The 5,732-nt window shown below is 46.8% G+C and overlaps 1 pseudogene; it reads left to right on the forward strand.

Annotated features, from left to right (window-relative positions):
• Window positions 1-1,623: 1,623 nt before the first annotated feature.
• Window positions 1,624-4,452, forward strand: LOC149991613 (polyhomeotic-like protein 1; annotated as a pseudogene).
• The last annotated feature ends 1,280 nt before the right edge of the window (window positions 4,453-5,732 follow it).

The following is a 5,732-nucleotide window of genomic DNA, read 5'->3' on the forward strand; positions in this document are numbered from 1 at the left end:
TGGCAAAGTACAGACATGAAATCTTCCCAAAGCATAAACACCACAAAGGAACTTAGAAGTATGTAGATGATGATGATGACAATGGTGATGAGGATAAATGATGGCTTATAAGTAATATATCTACTATATATGCTAGGCACTGTGGTAAGCATTTTTTAAAACATTAACCCACTTAATCTCTCAGCAACCAAATTTTATATTTAACAATTTAGAAAGTGGTTAGACTGGGATTTGAACACAGGCAATAAAGGTTAACAAAGGCGATTACTGTGTAGCTAACCTTGTCTATATATTACTAAATGTTCAAAGCAATCTTCAAACTTGAAAGACTCAATCTAGCCATGTGATATTGATAAGGTATGCAAATCTGCAATTTTTAACCTTTATCTTTGTAACCACACCAGGCACAGAAGAAACGTGTTTTATTTTTTCGCAGGCAGGGACAGCCTTAGGGTTTACATGAGTACAGATTTCATATGGTCAAGCACAGTGGATGAGAGAGAGGCTGAGTTTTCAAAGGGAAACATAAAAAAAATCTATAATTTCCTTAAGAAATCTTTTTTTTTTTAACTGGAAAATGATTTCTACCCATAACCATGAAGACAAGGTAACAGGCTAACTTCTCCAGATTGTGCAGGAAGAAAGCAGAGGCCACACTGAGGTTAGGAACAGGCTGATGCTGACATAGGCTCTGAGGAGACACAGGTGGCCACAGCCTGGAAGGAGGTCATGGTCCAGGTGGGAACAGCAGCCACCTGACTGTTCCAACACTTCAACCCATACCCTAATGTTAGCTGTCCTGGGCTTGGAGCTGGCTGGGCCATACTTGCATTATACTATGTAGTGAGCTTATCCAGTCCCATGACCTCAAAGGTATCTATAACTGATGCCTCCCATTTCCAACCCTGACATCCCACCTGGCTGCTTGCATGACATGTCCACTGGGATGCCTAATGGGCCTTCCCCACCCCTTGTGTCTCCCTGAAAGTGTCCCACAACTAATAAATAGCAACATCTTCAACCTGGGCATTTGACTTCAAACACTAGAAACGAGATTATTTTTGTCATTTCTATTACTTACCTCTGGTCTGTAAGTAAACCTTGCTGCTTTATCTAAATCCACTAGAATTTGTCTCTTCATCTCTTCAGGCTCCACTTCAGTCCAACACCCCTTGTCTCTCACCTGTCCTAACTGGTCCCCCAGCTTCAATTCTCCCCCACCCTGTACACTCTTCAAAGCAGCCAATCACTGACATTCAATAGAATGTATTCTATTGAATATTCAATATCAGAAATTTGACCTCCAGCCATGATTTTATGCTTCACCTCTCTTACTGAGGTAACTTTGGGGGGTACCATGTGGCCTTATAGCAAGAACTGGTACAGCTGAAGTAGAAATCACACCTGGGTGTCGTCGGCAGCCGTCCGTCTCGAGAGACGATGGTGTAGCTTCTTAAGAGTCTATCTGCACCGCCGAGAATGGTTGTGCAGTCCGACTCGGGAGTGACACGGTATCTGTCTCCTCCCGTGTTGAATCGACATCTTGCGATTCAACACCTGGGTGTACTGTAAGGGCAATGTGCATGCGCAGCATTGGTGACTACAGGAAGTTACCCCGTGCCTATGGGTAAGTAAGCCCAACACGCAGATGTATTATCACTTAGCCCAGGGAGAGCTTGTCCAAGGCCCCCAGCTAGCTACCTAGAATTACCCATTAATGTTTCAGATACGGTGAAAACCTCTGTTATTTTAATCTCTGCCCAATCCCATATCACCCAGGCCTCAATCATTCTGGCCACCATGTCAGCTACCCAGCTCATCAGCCGATCCCAGAGTATGAGCTTTCCCAGTGCTACCACTTTGACCCAATCTGCACTACTGGGGAACACCACCTCCCCACCCCTCAACCAGTCCCAAGCTCAGATGTATCTACAGCCACAGCTGGGAAACTTATTGAAAGAAACCAGATCTTGGGCCAGAATGTGCCTCTAGCCTCCCAACTCATCCTGATGCCTAATGGGGCAATGGCTACAGTCCAGCAGAAGGTGCCATCTGGCCAATCTCTGGGAGTTCATACAGATGCAGACCAGGTGCAAAACTTGGCAGTGAAGAACCAATAAGCCTCAGCCAAAGGACTTCAAATACAAGGCTCTATTCAGAAGGCCATTCCTCCTGGAGCATCCCTTGTCTTTAGCTTCTCCCAAGCCACTAGCCAGGCCCTAGCTCAGGCTTACTCTGGAGCCTCAGGCCAGTCCCTCAATGTTAGTCATGCCAGTGGAGGCAGTAAGAATAGAATCCCAGGGGCCATGGGTTCAGATGGAAGTGGCCAGATACCTGGGGGCTTGGGTCCATTGCCCTCCTCATGAATAGGTGGTATTGAGAGCTTTCTCAGGGAGGTTACATGAGTAATACAGTCCCTCCCTGCAGCCTGAACAGTGACTGGGAGTCAGGGCAGCCAGATCAAGACAGAAAGTACTGCAGCCAAGAAGGTAGAAGTAGAGAGCACTGGTCAGCAGAGCATAGATGTGAACCTGACCCGGACAGCCACACCGCTCTCAGCCAGACACTTATTAGCTCAGTCACCTACACACAGGTCCAGCCCCAATCCCTGACTCAGCAATAGCAACAGATCCACCTCCAGCAGAAACACGTGGTAATCTGGCAGCATATTGCCATCTGCCACCAGCAGCAGTTCAAGCACCGTCAGTCTCAGCTGCTCCATATAGCCACACACCTCCAGCTGGCCAAGCAGTAGCAGTAGCAGCAGCAGCTCTCTTTGCCCCTCAGCCACCACGAGTCCCACCAACTCAGCAGGTCCCACCTCCCCAGTTCCAGCAGCAAGCCCAAAACCAGATTGTTCAACCCATGTTTCAGTCTTCACCTTTGTCCCTCCCACCCAACCCAACTCCCAAGCCACCCATCTCTCTCCTATCCAAACCACCAGTAGCACCAATCAAGCCTCCTCAGTTAGGGACTGCTTAGAGGTCAGCTACTCAGCAATCACCGCCCCACATCCCTGTGCAAGTTGTGTGCACCTGACAGACAGGTTCAGCCCAGGCACAGACTTTGGGGTTGGCACAGCTGGTAGCTTCTGTGCCTACTACCCGGGGGATACCAGGTACAAAGCAGCCTGGTCAGTCCCAATTGACCTCTTCGCTATCTTCATCTCAAGCTCCTGGTGCACTGCAGGAGCGCCTTCCCACTTTTGCCTCTGGGATGACCCTTGCTCCTTTTCAGGGGACAGCATATATGGTAAAGGGTGGGGCTACCACCTCCTCCCTTGTTGTAGCCTGGCTCCCTTCTGCCTTCTACATGCAGTCTGTGCACCTGCCGGCAAACCCCAGACATTGGGTGTCAAACTCAAGGCTGACTCTGAGGAGGAAAAAGATGGTGTCTCCACATTGGGTTCAATGTTTTCTGCAAAGGTACCTCCAGTACCAGAGAGCCCAAAGGCCATGGAGAAGAAGAGCAATCTTGGAGAGAAAGTTGAATCAGTTACCAATGTGAATAATAACACCCTAAGCAGTGAACTAGTATCCTTGGCTCGTGCCCCATCAGTACCACCTCCTAAACTAGCCATGGTGTCCAGACAGATGGGTGACTCAAAACTCCCACGAGCCATTGTGAAGCCCCAGATCCTCACCTACATCACTGAAGGCTTTGTTATCGAGGAAGGAGCAGAACCTTTTCCCATGGGTTGCTCTCTGTTACTGAAAGAGTCCGAGAAATCACTACAGACTGGCCTCCTGACAGGACTAAATAAGAATCAATCAGGTGGTCCCTTGGGAAGGGACAGCCCATCTGCTGAGCTAGATGAGGTGAATCTCCTGAAGTGTGAGCACTGTGGAAAGGATGACCCTGCAGAGCAGTTTTGTGGCTCCAAGAGATTCTTCTCCATGACTTGTGCTAAGAGGCATAACGTGAGCTGTAGCCACCAGTTCCAGTTGAAGAGGGAAAAAATGAAAATAATTTCAAGAAGCCCCCTGTGCTCATGTTCAATGGCATGGACCTCACTACAACTTCTCTGATATCCCTGGGCCAAGATCCTGGGCAAGCACAACTGGGGTCAAAAGGACTCTATCCAGGGTTCAGATAATTCCAGTTATGATGAAGCACTCTCTCCAACATCTCCTGGACTTTATCAGTGAGAGCTGGGCATGGGGAGCAAGATCTGGGGAACCCCAGTACAGTTCCTCCTGTACCACAATTACATGGCATTAATCTTGTGTTCCTATCCAGTAATCCTAGCCATTGGAGTGTAGAGGAACTTTATGAGATTATCAAGCTCCTCTGCAAAGCTATCAAGACACTGTAGAGTCATTTTGTTCCTAGGAGATTGATGGACAAGCCCTTTTATTACTTAAAGAGGAACATCTTATGAGTGCCATGAACATCAAGCTGGGCTTAGCCCTCAAGATCTGAGGCAAGATTAATGTCCTCAAGGAGACCTAAAGTGGCCCTTTTGCATAAAGCAGCCTAAAGCAGACACTCCCCACTGTCTAGGTTATAACCTGGTACCAGCAGAGACTTCAAAGGGAATAAAGAACTGTTTCAAGTATGCAAATCTGTGGAGGGGATTACTAAAACAGGGAAGGAAAGCGTGAGAATTGGTTGCTGGTGCTACACTGTGGAGCTTTGATATTTTCTCTGAGTTCTACTTAATTTTTAAAAAAAACCTTTACAATTTTCACCTACCCTAATCCAATCTTTATAAAAGAGGAAGTCTAAAGGACTAATACTGCTCAGCCTTACTTATCCAGGAGTGGAGTGCCTGTTACAGTAGAATGAGTAGCAGAGGGGAAACAAAGGCAGGATCCGCACCACTGCAATCTAACAAAGAACTTAACAGAGGAGACTAGAAGCACAGGGAGACGTGTCTCACCCGCTAACCCAGCAGTTCTGGGCCTGGTCTGATAATATTTTCAGGTGTTCCAACATCACAAGAAAACACCATGCTAACATGGGAGGAGGGCAGTCCTTTAAATTCTATGTATCGTTTCCAGTATTGGGAAGGGAAAGCCTTTGAAACTGTGCTTTCATTCCAAGGCCAGAAAAGTATGAGAGGGTCCATAATGCGCAAATAAAGAAGCCCATAAAACAACTTTGGTTAATTGCCTACCTGTGGTCACTATCTGTTTTACAGATAGTCCCTAATGTTTATAGAAAGAGCCCATAAGTAACTTTGGGTAACTGCCCCAACTTTAATTAACTGCCTTCCTTCACCTATGTGTTTTACAATAAGAACAAATAGAGTCTGGAGCAAGATAAGGATTCGGGCTAACAGACCTTCACACATAAAGTTTGGGTAGTCACTCCACCCCCCAAAAAGCTGGTTCCACCTTTATCTGTCAATCAGTATATAACGTCTTCGTCCCCATCCTGCCAACTATATATGTCCTCAGAACAAAAAGGACTCACTCTCTTAGCACTTTTGGCCCTCTTGGCCTTCTGGCCACCCTAGGGCGAGCTTGGCACCCTGGCTTTTTGCCAGTCTTGGTTTTTCTCCCCCGTTCACTAATAAGCTTTGCATGCATGCTAATAGGTTCATTGACCTATAATTCTTTATAGTGTTGACAGGAAGGTCCAGGTTTTTTCTGATAACATACCCAGGGTCTCGGTTCTCCAAGAAGAGGGATATACAGTATGGTAAAGCATGCAATGCGTGGATTGTAAATGTACCTACACAATGGGAGAGGTAGGTTTCTTCTAGGTTGTGTAACAAGAGGAGCAAA

The sequence above is a fragment of the Furipterus horrens genome, unplaced genomic scaffold, assembly GCF_987537825.1.
Source record: "Furipterus horrens unplaced genomic scaffold, mFurHor1.1.pri manual_scaffold_17, whole genome shotgun sequence".
In the NCBI taxonomy this organism is placed as follows: Eukaryota; Metazoa; Chordata; class Mammalia; order Chiroptera; family Furipteridae; genus Furipterus; species Furipterus horrens.